Raw genomic sequence first — 15,946 nt, forward strand, 5'->3', positions numbered from 1 at the left:
AATACCAAGTTAAAGGCCCTGAAAAGGAAATGTCCTGTGTGTGCTTCTAGGAGAGCAATGAGGCTGAGATGGCTAGACAGTAGAGCCTGAGGGGTGCTTACCAGCATCAGCAAAAGGGTCTAGGGAGGATGATCGAGAAGGGCCTGACAGGCCAAGGAGAGAGTCTGGGTGATCCCATGAGTGCAGTGGGAGCTCAGAGGGTTTGTGCCATGACCTAGTTCAATGATTTAAAGGGAAATCTGCCACGCAAAGGCTGGATCAAGCGGTGGGTCTCAATGCCACAAGCTCTCCTTTGGGTACTCAGGGTGGGATACCATGCAAAGACCTCCTGGGTAGCAGAAAGATGCTGCAACTCTCCAGTTGAAAGGCTAACAAAGGCTGGGTGCTGTGCCCACTGCAGCCTCTTAGGGCACTGTGGACTGGGGACTGCTGTGCGGCCTGGAGAGAGCTGGGGGCTCGGGTCAGACCGCAGGTTGGACCAAGTGTGGCATCAGGCCTTACCTCGTCCAGCATGTCTCCACCACAACCACTCCACAGCCCCAGAATGTCCATCTGTCTCACGCCAGGCATACCACGATGCACCTGTCTTCTCTGAGTCCTTCTTCCCCTGGATGTGGAGTTCCTGGCCCACAGGCCCCACTTGGTTCACAAGCAATGAGTTGGTGGCTGGAGCAGCTATTTACCGAATGACTGAGCCAGAGGCTGGAGTTGGAGGGACATGTGGAAGCAGGGTGGGAGGGGATGGGCAGTGCAGGCCTGGATGTGTGACCTCTCCTTCCATGGGTGAAGGGCACCCAGATCCCCCCACTCCAGGGACCCCATGTCCCAGTGATGTGCCCCAGGTTCATCCCTCACGCCCACACCCGACACACTTTGAGAGTGAGCTTCTCAAAGCCCCTCCACTTTGATCCCAGTTCTAATGAACCCACAGTGCCTGGGAGACGGGTAAAGAAATGCTCTGGAGTGCCCACCATGGATGTGGCACGAAAATTTTCAGGCTTGCCACCTCTCACATGAAGGGGGTGTTTACTACTTTGCAGATGAGAAAATCAAGTCAGAAAAGGGATCTGCCTCAGGGTCAAGGAGCCAACACACAGCAGAGCCAGTTTGTGTTCTCTGAACTCTGCCCCCCATGCCTGCTAGAGCAGTGACTGGATGGGAATCTAAAGTAGCTATTCACTATTCTCCCTTGTCCGCCATTAGCGGTATAGGGGTGTAGACATTTCTTAACACCCACGAGGACGACTGCAAAAAAGACAGTAACAAGTGTGGGAAAAGAAGTGGAGAAAATGAAACCCTCTGTCGCTGGTGGGAATGTAAAATGGTACACCCTCTTTTTAAAAAAATCAGTGTTGTGTTGGTATATCCTTTTGGAGAACAGTTTGGCAGATCCTCAAAAACTGTGCCATTACCATTAGATGCAGTCCATTGCCAGATATGTATGTGCCCAAGAGCATTAAAAACACAGGTCCATGTAAAAACTTGTACACGATCATTGTAGCATTATATAAAATAACCAAGATACTGGAAACAACCCAAACGTCAACCAATTGGTGAGTGGATAGACAAAAACTAAAATGTGGTATTTCCATACAATGGAATACTATTGAGCAATAAAAAGGAAGGAAACCCTGGTATATGCAAATGACAGGGATGAGCCTTGAAAACATTACGAAGTGAAAGAAGCCAGACACAAAAGGACACCTACTAAGTGATCCCATTTATATGGAATATCTACAGAGGTAAATCCACAGACACAAAGGCAGATTGGTGGTTGCCTAGGGCTGGAAAGTGTGGGGGGGAGGAGGTGGGGAGGGGCGGTGTGAGGAGCATGTTTGGGAAGGGATGACAGTAGGTGGGCATGGGTTTCTTTTTTGAGATGATAAAAATGTGCTGGAATTAGGTGATGGCTGCACAACTGAATATACTAAAAACCACAGCCGTGTACCCTTCAAAAGGGTCATTTATCTCAGTAGTTATTTAAAAAAGAACAAACAAAAAAAACCAGAATGTTTGCGGGTTGTTCTTCTTCCAGCTCCAGGTTAAGCACAGAAGTGTCCTTTGCTAGAAGCTTCATCCCCAGCAGCTGCTGGACACCAAGGCTTGGGCCTGGAATGCAGCCCGCTCACTTTCAGATTAGGTGGGGAGCCTGTCTTATCTCTTCCTCTAAACCCACATTCCAGAGTCCTGACTCTGTCCTCCTGCAGCTCTATGACTCCTGGGCTCACTAGATCTCCTCAGGAAAAGTCTGAGTGGTGGGTCCCATGTCAAACATCAATTCTTTCCAGATTTTTAAGCTTTACGGGTGCTGTGCGGTACCAGGAGGCAGGGTCCAGAGTTCAGCAGACTCCCAGAGAATCCCAACTCTCTCTCTTTGGGACAAGGAAACTATAGAACCATTTCTTGAGAGCCTTCTAAGTGCCAGGCCCAGGACTATGTTCTTACGGAGCCGTCAGCTGCTCTGAAGGTAGCTATCACCACTGTCACTGTGGAGGAAGGGACATGCAGCCCAGCTGACACCTGTCCCAGCCAACATGTGGCATATGGCTTTTCCTGTTCACCAAGTATTCACCCCACAGCCTGGATTTCTCCGGGCTTTCGTTTTCTCCTCATCAGACGGGCACATACCACACCACGCAGGTAACTAAGCACCTGACTTTTAAAGCCTCCTCACTCTTCGCGGAATGTGGTCTTTGCTGGCCAGGCAGGTGATGGGCTGTATGCTCTTTCTTCCCTTCCCCTGAACCCCCAAGGCCAACCAATGTTCTCTGCACAGTGGTGCTACCCCCACAGGGCTGTTCCGCCCTGCTCCTCTGAGCAGCCACCTCCCGGCTGAGCTTTCCAAGAAAGTCCTCTTCCCCTTGTAGCCAGGGTTTGCAGACTCCTCTCATTTCTACACTAAAAGTCCCTAGGGGCAGAACTTGAGGAAGCACAGATCTGGGGGCTGTAAGGAAGGGCCCCTGGATATCTGGGCAGCTGGCAAAGCTGGCTGGGCCTCGGACCCCTGGGGAGAGAACAGCTAGCCTGATGTGGCTTCCAGCCCCAGGTGTGGAGTGGGAGGAAGACTGCTCAAGGCCACCAGGCATTTTCTCACCAAGCAGCCGAGCATCCTTTTCTCTTGCCACTCACCCACCAGGACCAACACAAGCTCCTCTGTACAGGAGATGACAAAACCACAAAGCACTCCTTTTAAAATCACATATGGCTTCTTTGACCCCATCAAATAACTTTATTCACACAAACGTCCCTTAATTTACAAAGCCTCAGTCATTCATACACATTAGGGGGATCCACAGTGTTCAAGGAACTTAAATATAATGTATCATACCAACCCAAGTAAACCAAGTACAAAAAATATTCATATATAAAGTTGTTCACACGTAGGTCCTAGATTACCAGCTTCTGTGCAAAAAAAAGAAAATAAAGAAAATAGATTAACTAGTCTTTGAAACTAACCTTGTGCCTGGGTTTAAAACCTCCCTTGCACCCAAGCTGGCCCCACACGAATGTCAAATCACTCCAACATCCTCCCCTGCTCTGATGGAAAGAGGCACCTGGAGAACAAAGACTTCTTTAAAATGTCACTAAACCGACTCCCTTCCTCCTGTGGCCTCTCAGGGAAAAAGATGCAGGGGTCTCCTTCCTGTTTACCGCCCCCCCCCTCCCCCCAGTCTTAGGGACTCCAGGAGCCCCTGGCAGTGGACTCAGCCTGAGCTCAACTATGTGTGCTGACATTAGCCAACCTCATGACACGTCCTGGTGCTCCACTCCCAGCACCTCCTCTCCAGACAGGAGGCCTGGCCATCAAAGCCCAGCAGGGCCGGATCAGAAATGGCCCACACTGTCCCAAAGGCTGCACCTCAGCCCCAAGCCAGGGGTCTGGAGCCTGGAGCAGCACAACTCAGCTCTTCTCAGGTCACCAGGTCTTGGCGACTCCAGCGGCTGGGCCCCCTGCCCAGGCCCAGGATGGGGAAGGGGCAAGAACCTAAGAGCCCCACTTAGAGACAGAGCCAAGACAGGCAGGGAGAGGTTGGCACAGAGGAGCAAAGGTGGGCGCGCACTTGGTGGGCAGGGCTAGGAGCCTGGGTGGCAGGAGCAGAGAGTTAGGGGGTGGAGGCCTGATCCTACCTCTCCAAGCTTCCTAAGGACACCCTGAGGCTGAAACCCAGCTAACCATCCAAGTTAGATCTGTCTTCTAAAAAGGTAAACAGCAACAGCAGAAAAAGAAAGAAGAATCCCACAATATCTGCTCTTTTCCTTTTTTTAGAAAAAGACTCAAGCCAAAAAAAGAAAATTATCTTATTGCTCCAAACACTGGTTTTCTAGGAATAACTGATATGTTAAGGAGAGAGACCTTGGAGGAAGGGAATGAGAGGCGAGGAGTGAAGGCTGTGAGGAAGATGGCAAGTGGTCTTAGCACCGCAGGGTCAGGGCAGAGGGGTTGTGGGGCCTGCGCCCCAGCCCTGCCCCTCGCCTTCATTCACTCTGGGGTCACCACCAGGCAGTGCCACAAAGGAGGCCAGGAGCCGTACAGAGAGTCAAATCTCCACCCAGCAACGGGCACGTTTCTCCTCCAGCTGTAAACAGGGTATTTCTTGAGTAAACATTGAATACACTCCCTCAGAAAGGCAGCCATGGGTGCACGAATCACAGCAGGTTAGGGGACAGAATTCCGCTCTTGACCCAGTGCCTCTGGATGAGAGGAGGCCGAGGTCCGTGGCCTTAGTCCCCATGCCCAGGAGGGGGTCAGATGGAGCTGGCCTTGAAGGCCTAGAAGAAAAAGACGTGCATTCTCCTGGCTGGAGGGAAGAGGCGGGGACCTGCTGGGGAGGAGGGCAGAATGCACACCTGTCCGCAGCACAGCTCTGAGGAAGGGACGGGGAGGTCGGGGGAAGCCATCCTCCAACGTGGCTATCTCTATATGGGAGTGAGTTTAAGTGACAGATGGGCACGGATAGGGAGACAGAAGCCATGTACTAAGCCAGACAGTCTGGCGGGGAGGGCAACGGAATAAGGCACTATGATCTGTCTTGTTGATTCCTCTCACTGAGGGAGAATGAAGCGGAGATCCTCCCTCCAAAGACTCTCCTTTCCACAGATCCCAGGAGAATAACCGACTGTTATTTTAAGGACTGGAAATTTCTAGAACTTGCACAGGACTAACAAATTGGTGGTGCTGAGATGATGTGCCCCAGGGCTGCTGCCAGGCCCGAGACCCAGGTGAAAAGGCAGGAAGAGACGAGGTGGCTGACCCCATCGGGAAGAGATGCAGAGTGGCTGAGGGACAGGCAGCCGCCCGGGCAGAGCCAGCCTTGACTTCGGGCTGCCTTCCACTGGCTGCTAGGTGCCCGAGGCAGACGAAGTGGAGACGGGGGAGGGGGAGAGACAGGCACTTGGGGCTAACAAGCTGGGCCTCAGGAGCCAGGGAAGGAGGACCTGCCACCAAGCGAGGATGGGCTGGGAGTCCTGCCAGACAAGGGTATGTGGATGCTGCTACCTGACCGAGGCTACCCACCTCGCCCAAAAGGTATGGCCACCTGGGACCTTACTCAGAGCTAAGACACCTGGGGAGGGTGGAAGGGAAGGATAAGCAAAAGGTAAATATCCTGTTAGACTTGAACCCTCACTAGGATTTCAGAGTGTGGGCTGTGGCCAGGGAGAGGTGGGGTTGCTGAGTCCAGGGACTGCTTCCCCACATGCTCGCAGACAGACAGCTGCCCCCAAGGGAGGGCAGGGAGGTGGGGCGGAGAAGGGCCATCGACTGCAATTAGGGGATGCGCTCTTCCAGCTGCAGCTCAGCGTACACCCAGGTCGTCTGAGAAGTCAGAGAGGAGCAGAGCCAAGCGATGACAAAGGATTTCAGCTGAGGGAGGGGAGTGAGGGGCCTGGCCACCACCTGCTGCCTTGCCGGATCCTGCTAACCACAGCCAGCCATCTGCCCAGGAGGAGGAAGAAGCCTTGAGAAAAGGTGGAAAGAATGTGAGCAAACATACTGCTGAGTTTGCACAGCATCTGGGCTGATGCTGTGCTGGTCTCTTCCAAACTCCCAGGGTGGAAGGACTGTGGCTCTGGGGGGAAACCCCCCTTGGTCACATACCAACTTAAATGCCGTCCACATCTCCCCCTATCCACTCTATGCTGGTTTAGAGAAAACAACAACAAGGATAAACACAAAAGAAGAATTCCTTTTCCCTTCCTTGCCTTGCTGTTCTGGGGTGAGAAGCCTGTGGAGCAGCTGAAGGGGCTTCCGGGTACGCGGCAAGAGGAATAGCTCTCCTCCTGGTAAGGGGAGAGGACATGCCTCTTCAAAAGCACAAGAGGGAGGCTGCGAGAGCATCATCGGAGAGCTGAAGGAAGGCTACACAGACACTGGAGGTGGGGTCGGGAGTCACGGCCACCAAGCCCAGAGGCACCTGATGGCTGTGGTCCACCCGCTCGGCCAGGTCCATCCTTTCCCATCAGATACATTTACACTGAGGGTGGGCCCCTAACAGTAAGTCTCTGCAGGGAGGGAGATGACGCTTGGCATTGTCACCATAGACGACAGCATGGGGCCTGGCTCACAGCGCACACACTGCACTGTGAGGGGATAACAGCCTGTTTAGGACACCCTGTTCTCATGGCAATGGTCACAACTGGGTCTCAGGTGGCTCTGACACCCTGGACATCTGGCGGGCACATCTGGGAAGATGATGATCCTGGAAGCAGGAGGTGGTAGGTGCTGACTTCACAGGAGTGACAGAGGCCCGCGGAAGACCCTGCTGCATCCTAGGCAGAGGTTTGGCACGACATTTTTTCCCGGGGAATCATCGTCTGGGAGGAAGATCACTAACAGAAAGGTAGGTCTGTAGAGCTGGGGTGGGCTGGCTGCTCAATTACCGGGGAGTAAGAGATGGTCACCTTCTGGCCCTCCCCCATCAGAACCCCTGGTCACGAAGGGCAGGAGAGGGAAAGGATTCCCTCTGTAAGTCCTGGTGTGACTCTGGGTTTCCAACCGCTTACAGAAGACAATCTCCAAACGGGGATCTTCTTTCTTGAGTTCTCCTGGCCAAGCTTGGGTCTTTCCCTTCTAGGTGGTTCTTGGCCTCTGATCATCTCCAAGGCCCAAGGGCCAGCCAGGAGCAGCCCACCAGGGAGTCTAGCAGTTCCCGCACCTGGTGGGGAGGCAGCACAGAGGCCTCCTTCTGTCCTCAAGCCCCCTGATCCAGGAGAGGTCCCCAAATTCTCCATGGAGGGGCAGGCCTTCTCTGGGGAAGTGAGGAGTTATAAGCAGAACTAAGAGATGGGTAAAAGAAAGAAGATAGGGAAAATAAAGGACAAAAACAAAATAGCTCCCTAACCCCTTATAAAAATTAAAAATGAAATTTATACATATGCTTTGTCCGTATTGAGTTTCTTTAAAGAAAGTGGTGCCTGTCCACAGCATAACTTCCTGCTCTTCTGAAGTCTTAATCGTTTAAATTAAAAAAAAAAAAAAAAGAAGGGGGAGGGACAAAAAATAAAAAATAAAGCAAAAGTAAGAGAAGGGGGGAAACCCAAACGAAAGCTTCACATTGCTGGAGACCCGGCTGTCAGGAGATCACCAACCGGCCAAGCCACCACCTGTGCCCTCTGCTGAGTTCTGTGCGAGACACGATGAGATTGTGGGTCCCGAGGGTCAACCTGAAAGACAGAAGGCAGGGAGAGTGGACGTGGGTCAGTGGGTGTGGGTGCCTCCAAGCTCCAGATGCCTCCCTAGGTGCCAAGCCCAACCCAGATGAATTCAGGAGTGTGCAGGGGCGGGGCGGGGCGGGGCGGGGGAGCTGGTTTCACTCTCGGCAGTGAATCCAGCCTCACTACAGCCTCCAGGTCCCAGACTTGCTACCCCCACCTTTCCAGCTGTGATGCAGGCTAAGCACTGCACGTCAGGTCACCTCACTGCCTGAGGCTCCGGCTCCGGCTGGAAATCCATGTGAGGCCCTGGCTACAAATTTTGAGTCCCTCTCTCCTGGCTTCCCCACCCTGTCCAGAGAAGATGAACAGGATCCTAGTCATCTGTCCCCGAGCCATGGCAGCCAGAGTGCCTTCATCCCCCACTCACTCCCTCCCTTCTGTGACTAATCAGGCTGCCCTGAGCGTTCACAGCAACCCTCTCATCCCATTTCAGAGACAAGAGAAGTGAGGCTCAGGGCTCTGAGAACCTGCACTAGGCTACCCGCCCGGGTCATCAGGAAGGCCGGAGTCCCACAGGCAGCAGCAGTGTTCGTCTCCCAGCCAGCCGCTGGGCCCTGCGCTCAGGACACTGCCGTGCTTAAGAAGGAGGCTGGAGCCAGCACGGCGGCCCAGTCCACAGGCTCTGCCGCTTGACTGTGAGCAAATCGGAGTCCTCTGGTTCTTTGGTCTGGTCACTGCACCACATCACAGGTTATTATGAGGTCCAAATAAACTAATATGTGGCAAGCTTACAACGGTGCCTAGCTGTACTGTTACTAGCTATCTGGGAATGGCAAGACCAGTGGCCTATGCTTCAGGAACCGGTTCTAGTGGAGGCCTAGAATACAACAACCTGCAGAGATTATCTCTGGGCGGTCCCCACCCTGCCCAGCCCTACTCTCCCAGCCTGAGCCTGAACAGAGCTAAGCACAGCCTAAGCCTGGCAGGCGGGCCACCCAGTCAGTAGTGTTGCAACCCATGGTCTCATCAGTTTCTAAATGCCCATCTGAATGACTGAATCAGACCAGCCTTACCCAGGGTGCTTGAATCCCCCACTGGCTTCAAGGTTCCGTGAACTGCTGCAGGCTGACAACACGGTGTCCCCTCCCAGCCCCACCTCCTCCCCCCATTACCTGACATCTGTACACTCAGAGACACTGTAATCCTCAGGTCCCGGGGAGATGCCTGGCTAGTCCTCACTGGAGGCAGCAGGATATGGTGATATTGGACAATTTACTTCTCCAGGTCAGCCTTCCTTTCATCTTCTGCGAAATGGGGGCTCTTTTTTGAGATTTGAGTGGAATAATGACTGTGAAGTACCTGGCCTACGGCAGGACCCAACTCCTTGACAAGTCCATCCTCCCCTAGCCATTTGTCCCCACCCAGAAATTACGAATGTGTCAGGCTTAAGAGGCCACAGTCCTCAGCCACTGAGCCATCCTAACTCTCCAACTGGGCGAATCATGGCAAGGACACGCACTCCACTGGAAGAGTATGACAAAACCTTCTAGAAAGCAATTTGGCAACTTTTTCAGAGCTTCAAATGTATTTAGATCCTATAATTCCACTTCTGGAAATCTAGTTTAACTGAGTATACTAAATATGAAAAAGACTTTATGAATAAAGATGTCCACAGAAGCAGTATTTAAATTGAAGCAATAACTGCAAATCCAAAAATGAGAGATTGAAGCAAACGATCCATCTACTCGATGATATATTACAGAGGAAAGGAGAAAACTGTGTGGCATTCTGAACAAAGTGTGGCAGAAGCATTTCCATGGGTTAAGTGGGGAAAAAAAGGCTATGAAGTTCTGTGACATACAGTATGATCTTAACTATGTAAAAAATAAAAACCTCCAAGTATACGAAATCTAGCAAGAAAATACATCAAAATGTACTTGTCATGGGTGGATTTTCCTATTCCTCCTCTCTCCCTCTGTATTTTTAATACTGAGTACACATCACATTGTCACACTGTACTTTTTAATGGGAAAAACTATGTCCTTTGATGAATAAGAAAGGTCCCTGGGAAAGGTACCTAGAATAGTGAGGGATCCCAGAGCCCAGACCAGGCTCTTCTCTGGGCTCCTCCACACACAGTGGATGGTAGAGGATCTTCCACACCCTCAGATGAGAGACTAGACCATGCGACCGTTCCTCCACTGCACAAGGGAGGCGTGACCTGGGGTCCCTGTGCGGAGTCAAGCGAGAGTGGATGATAAAGGCACTGGAGAAGTATCTGATCTCGGAAGGAGAAGCTAGGACCTCTTAGCCCCAGCCTTCTTTTCTGCTGCTTCTGTTGCCCTGCCTATTAGTCCCCCCTCAACAAACCTCCACTGGTGGGTCTTGTATGCCAGTTTTTGACTTGGAAAAAATACAGCCATCACGAGCACATCCTGGGACGGTCCTGCAGCCATCCCCAAGTCCAGCTTCATTCAGCAGGCGAGTGCCTTCTCCCTGCTGCTTCCAGTGAATGAAGCAGGGCAACCAGAAGATGGGAGAGGGAAGGCCTGCGGTGAACCTCACCGTCTAAGACATCAAGTCCTTGTGAGATACAAGAAAGGCCTGGGAAGTGGTATGGTCATGCTGAGATAATCTTTGGAGTCACTGATGTCCTTTTCAACACTGCTTTCCTCCCTCCCCTGGCTGGACCCAAGCTGAGGACAAACTCAAATGGATGACTGTCAGTCACAACAGGAAGGTGGCCCATGGCAGCTGAAAAGCAGTGCCGGCAAGGAAATTCAGAAGCCAGAAGTCTCTTTTACATAATAAACTAGCAGAACAGAGTGTGCCTGAAGAAGGTCAAAACATGCACCCAGCACTTTGTGAGAGTGCTGGAGACACCAGCGTAATGACTGCTGTAACCACTGGGTCCCTTGCCAGGACACGGCTGACATTTCCCACAGGCTCCTCCATACTCCCTCTAGCTTTGGCACTGGCCCTCCTTGTAGGACATCTCAGGACAACCCATAGGTCTGCCTGCTTCTGCCCAGGGGGCAGGGACAAGAAAAAGACGACCCTTTCTTCCATAGCGAGAACACTGGCTTTGCATTCTTCTCCATCTCCCATGAGAGAAGGTGCACCTTCCCCGGGCAGCCCATGGCTGAAACCTCCCTGGAAGAGAGCAAGGGTGGGGGTGGGGTTTCCTACAGCCTTGAGTAGGAAGGGCTCAGATCACAGGGTCTGAGGTATCGCAGCAGCAGGCCCTCCCAAACAATGAATGGTTTGGACCCCAGCACAGGGGCCCCTTGGCATTCCTCCTAGCAGGTGCCACACCTCCGCTCCCTGACTGCCTGGTTCTCGGCTTCAGTCACGGCTTGCCTTGTCCGTTTCTATTGGAACACTGACTTCTGACCACAGCAGAGCCCTCCAAGTAAGCGAATCCATCCCTCTGAGCACAGTGAAGACGGGTGACATGGTTGGCCTGCAGGTGAGGTGCCATCGGCAGTGCACTCCCGTCTCCCACCTGCCCGATGAGCTCACCACTTGCCCCACAGCAGAGCAGCAGGACCAGCACTCAGCCCCTCTTCTCCAGCCTCACAGCCCAGAGCCTTTCTACTACGAGCCTCCGTTTAGTGCTTTCCGAGCAGGCTCCGTCAGTGGCTCTAACAGCCCACATTTGAGATGTCTCCTGGGGGGAAGGTGCCCAGGAAGGTGATGGCAAATTCTTCTCTTTTTTATGTTAGCTCTAGAACTAAGTTCCCTCAGCACATCCGACTTCCTTATTTCTCTATAATGATCGTAAGAGCAATCATTTGGTCAGCACTGATTATGTATGAGGCATGTTCTATGACAGATAAATGTAGGCCACTTTCATAGGTAACAACTTAGTAAGGCTGTCAACTCTCTTACACTGCTTTCCACTCACTGGACACACATGTTTTACTTCTATTGCCTCCTCTCACTCAACCACCATACTACGTAGGAGCTGTTGTGGCCCCAGTTTCAGAGACAAGGAAATGAAAGTTCAGATAGAAGATGTGCATGGCTAATAAGTGGCGGAGAAAAGGGTTGAACCTAGGTCTGTCTCACTCCAAAGCTCCTGCTTTTATTACATGTAAAATCCCTCCCTAGAAAGACAAGAAGAGCTTAAGTAGAGTTTAAAACCCACTTAATCCCTTCACCTATAAACAGATGCACTCAGAAAAGGCTTGGCTGAAGTACCTCTGCATGGGTCTGGGGTCCAGAGCACAAAGGGGATATGGTGCCAATCAGGCAGTGAGCAGCCTTCTGGCAGGTTTCTTTGCCAGCCAAGCAGTGGTCTGGTCTGTCCAAGCAAGCCGAGGAACCAAACTGCTCCCACTAAGGCCGTCAGCGGGCTGGAGAACAAAAGCTGGGGAAAGCAGAGGTGGGAGCAGGCAGTCATGGGGCTGGGGACAGAACGGGCTCACACAGCCAACTCCCTCCCCTAGGCCTCAGCTCACAGACTGGGAACAGCCGGGTGAGTAGACGATTACCCTTCATCCTAAAGGTATGGCCTTCCTCCTACAGTCAAAATGTCACTTCTTTGATGAGATGATAATGAAAAGTAAATGGGAATGGTTTAATTCAGCACTTTTACCGTAGCCATTTACATTATCCAAACCTCTTCTTCCTTCCTAACAAATGGGCAAGCTATTTGCCCTCTGGGGTCAGCTGTGAGGGGTGAGGATTTCCAGCAGTGGGGCATGGAGGGAGCTCTCTCCCTTATAGTTATCTTTCTCTCTATAACTCATCTGGAGTCAAAGCTTAACTGGGAACTTTCTATGTTTTCAAAACGGAGATTTAAGAATAAGGGCAGGCAGGGTGGTGGTGGAGGTGGAAGGGTAGCTTTCCATGGCCATGCCTTTGCCCCAAGGGCAGCCAGATGGTCGCAAAGGTATCCTCAGCACCTTTCAACCTGCTCAGGCCTAAAGGTGGATTTTTGAAGTCCAGGGACCTAGAAATCTGAAACACAAGAGTCCTTGCTCTGTGCTGCTAAGGTGAGCAGGGAACACTGAGCCACAGTCCTCACAATACTTTACAGACACATCTATCCATGAAAAAGGCTCTCCTTACAGATGTGGGATTTTAGTCTCAAGAGGGTCCATATCAAGTTGTAGAAGGTTAAATGGTTGGTAAAGGGTGGTTGTTGTTCAGTTGCTCAGTTGTGTCCAACTCTTTGCGACCCCATGGACAGCAGCACGCCAGGCTTCCCTGTCCTCCACCATTCCCAGAGTTTGATCAAACTCATGTCCATCGAGTTGGTGAGGCCATCCAACCATCTCATCCTGTTGTCCCCTTCTCCTCCTCCCTTTAATCTTTCCCAGCATCAGGGTCTTTTCCAATGAGTTAGCTCTTCCATCAGGTGGCTCAAGTGTTGGAGCTTCAGTTTCAGCATCAGTCCTTGCAATGAATACTCAGAGTTGATTTCCTTCAAGGTTGACTGGTTTGATCTTCTTGCTGTCTAAGGGACTCTCAAGAGTCTTCTCCAGCACCACAGTTCGAAGGCATCAATTCTTCGGTGCTCAGTCTTTATTAAGACGTGACTCCTGGAAAATCACAGCTTTGACTATATGGACCTTTGTAGGCAAAGTAATGTCTCTGCATTTTAATATGCTGTCTAGGTTTGCAATTGTATTTCTTCCAAGGGACAAGTGTCTTTTAATTTCATGGCTGCAGTCACTGTCCACAGTGATTCTGGAGCCCAAGAAAATAAAGTCTGTCACTGCTTTCATTTTTTCTCCATCTACTTACCATGAAGTGATGGGACCGGATGCTGTGATCTTCATTTTTTGAATGTTGAGTTTTAAGCCAGCTTTTTCACTCTTCTCTTTCACTTTCATCAAGAGGCTCTTTAGTTCCTCTTCGCTTTCTGCCAGAAGGGTGGTGTCATCTGCCTATCTAAGGTTATTGATATTTCTTCTGGCAATTTTGATTCTAGCTTGTGCTTCATTCATCCAGCCCAGCATTTCGCATGATGTACTCTGCATATAGTTAATAAGCAGGGTGACAATATACAGCCTTGACATACTCCTTTCTGATTTCTGAACCAGTGTGTTGTTACATGCCCAGTCCTAATTGTTTTTTCTTGACCTGCATACAGGCTTTGCAGGAGGCAGGTAAGGTGGTCTCGTATTCCCATCTTTTTAAGAATTTTTCACAGTTGGTTGTGATCTACATAGTCAAAGGCTTAATGTAGTCAATGAAGCAGAAATAGATGTTTTTTCTGGAATTCTCTAGCTTTTTCTATGATCCAACAGATGTTGGCAATTTGATCTCTGGTTCCTCTGCCTTTTCTAAATCCATCTGCAAGTTCTCGGTTCACGTACTATTGAAGCCTAGCCTGAAGGATTGTGAGCACTCTGCTAGCATGTGAAGTGAGTGCGATTGTGCAGTAGTTTGAGCATTCTTTGGCATTGCCCTTCTTTGGGATTGGAAAGAAAACTGACCTTTTCCAGTTCTGTGGCCAATGCTGAGCTTTCCAAAACTTGCTGGCATATTGAGTGTAGCACTTTAACAGAATCACCTTTTAGGATTTGAAATAAAATCCAAAAAGATGTAAAGGGTTGACTGGGATTCAAATTGAAACTCTGGTTCTCTCTATTCCTCTCTGCCTCTCATGTATTGATCAGAAAATAGCCACCTGATTGGCATACTCAAATTGTGGTGTCACTGGGTGGGAAGCCAAGAATTCACCCAACGTCCTAGCTGGTGGTCTTGAGACTGCAGTTAATGATGCTTGCGAAAAAACTAGACATCGTGCAAGGCCTGATATACAAAGCTTCCTTTTGTTCAGGCAAAGGACCATGTAGGAGTTATCCCCATTTTATGGATGAGCACATCGAGGCTCAGGTTATTCATTTCCAACATATCATTCTGGGGAAGCTCAGAGGCAATGTAATCTCAGGGTCAGAGAGGGCTAGCCTCTCGTTCTAAGCAGGATTAGCTTCAAAATGAGTTATTTTCATTTGTTTTATATATTAGACAGCTGGCTTTTCATTAAAGATATCAACATGCCAGCCCTGGCTGGGGCAGGGGGGAGTGGGGAGGGGGATTATAGGGAACTGTCAGCGGCTCAGGGACTACTGTCTAATCGGTCAGAGGGACTGAGGCCAGGGAGCCAAGCTTTCTGGCGTATCACTTCTCTAAGGCTCGGCTAAGCCAATACTGGTGCTCAGCGTAGGGCAAAACCAGGGACGGCTGTGCTGTGGACACCTCACAGCTCAGTATACGAGGTCCTATCGTCAGGGTAAAAGAAAATGGAGCAGACACTACAAATGGGAAAATGATGTCTCCAGGTATCCAGAAAGGGCACGGTGTCAAGGAAAGGGAAAGTGCAGAGAGCACAGAAGCTTCCCCAGCAGGAGCTTCACAGCAGCTTCAGACAACCTGGGGCTGTGGTCTGAGTCCTGCCCAGGGGACCAAACGAGGCAGAAGCCCAGGAGCAGGTCCCCACCATGGCAGGAGCACCATTCAAGGAGCACAGGTTACAGAATGGCACAGTCAGTGCTCTGTCCAGGGCCTGGGTTTTAGAGTAGGAAGATTTAAAGCTTACACCCCAGCTCAGTCAAGCCTCAGTTTTCTCAACTTACAATGTGGAAACGTCTATTTTGCAGGTGTGAAGCCCAGTGATGGGCTCAGTGAGACACACAGGAGATACCTGATCAAGCTTCAAAGACATCCCCCAAACCAACACCTCTTATCCACTCAGGCAAAAACTCCAGACAAGATGAACTGGCCTCGTGTCAGTCTTCTCTGGAGGCGACAGCGTCCATCCTGCTTTGAGGATCCATCTTCCTTTGGGCCTCAAGAACTGCGGGTCTGGTTGCACCGCTCCCTTCCCTGCCCCTTGCTGTCAGCTCAGATGGCGCACGCCTCCTCCGGGAAGTATTCCCAGGGGCCCAGCCACCTCAGGGACTCTTTCCTGTTCTCTGGTGAGCAGGCACAGGATGACCAGAGACCCACCCCCCCCAACTAACCATGCTCCACATCTTCTCATCACCCCCTAACAACAAGCTTCCTGGGGGACAGGGACAGTGCTTCCCTGGAGTCTCTCAGGTTGCCAAGTGCAGAAGGAGCTGGAATACTGTGTGATTGATAGGAACTGGGAGTTAGCACATGGCAATAAAAAATTAATTTACGAACTTCATGGAATCATTCATTCAACACGACAGGAGCTTAACATAAAAATACGGCTTTGAAACCCCTGCCTTCGGTTGAGTTCCAACTGAACAGCCAACAAGCCAGGTGCAAAGACGGACGCTCACCCCACCCCAGGAGGCTGGCCACCTCT

At 51.0% G+C, this 15,946-nt stretch overlaps 1 protein-coding gene across 1 annotated transcript in view; it reads right to left on the minus strand.

The window, feature by feature from the left end:
- Positions 1-3,209: 3,209 nt before the first annotated feature.
- The window catches only part of STK35 (serine/threonine kinase 35), a 42,954-nt gene continuing 30,217 nt past the window's right edge, over positions 3,210-15,946 (minus strand). Inside the window, exon 4 of the mRNA XM_043883469.1 lies at positions 3,210-7,662. The gene's annotated coding sequence lies outside the window, so the exon portion shown is untranslated. The remainder of the gene's footprint in view (positions 7,663-15,946) is intronic.

The sequence above is a fragment of the Cervus elaphus genome, chromosome 23 (assembly GCF_910594005.1).
Source record: "Cervus elaphus chromosome 23, mCerEla1.1, whole genome shotgun sequence".
Classification (NCBI taxonomy): domain Eukaryota; kingdom Metazoa; phylum Chordata; class Mammalia; order Artiodactyla; family Cervidae; genus Cervus; species Cervus elaphus.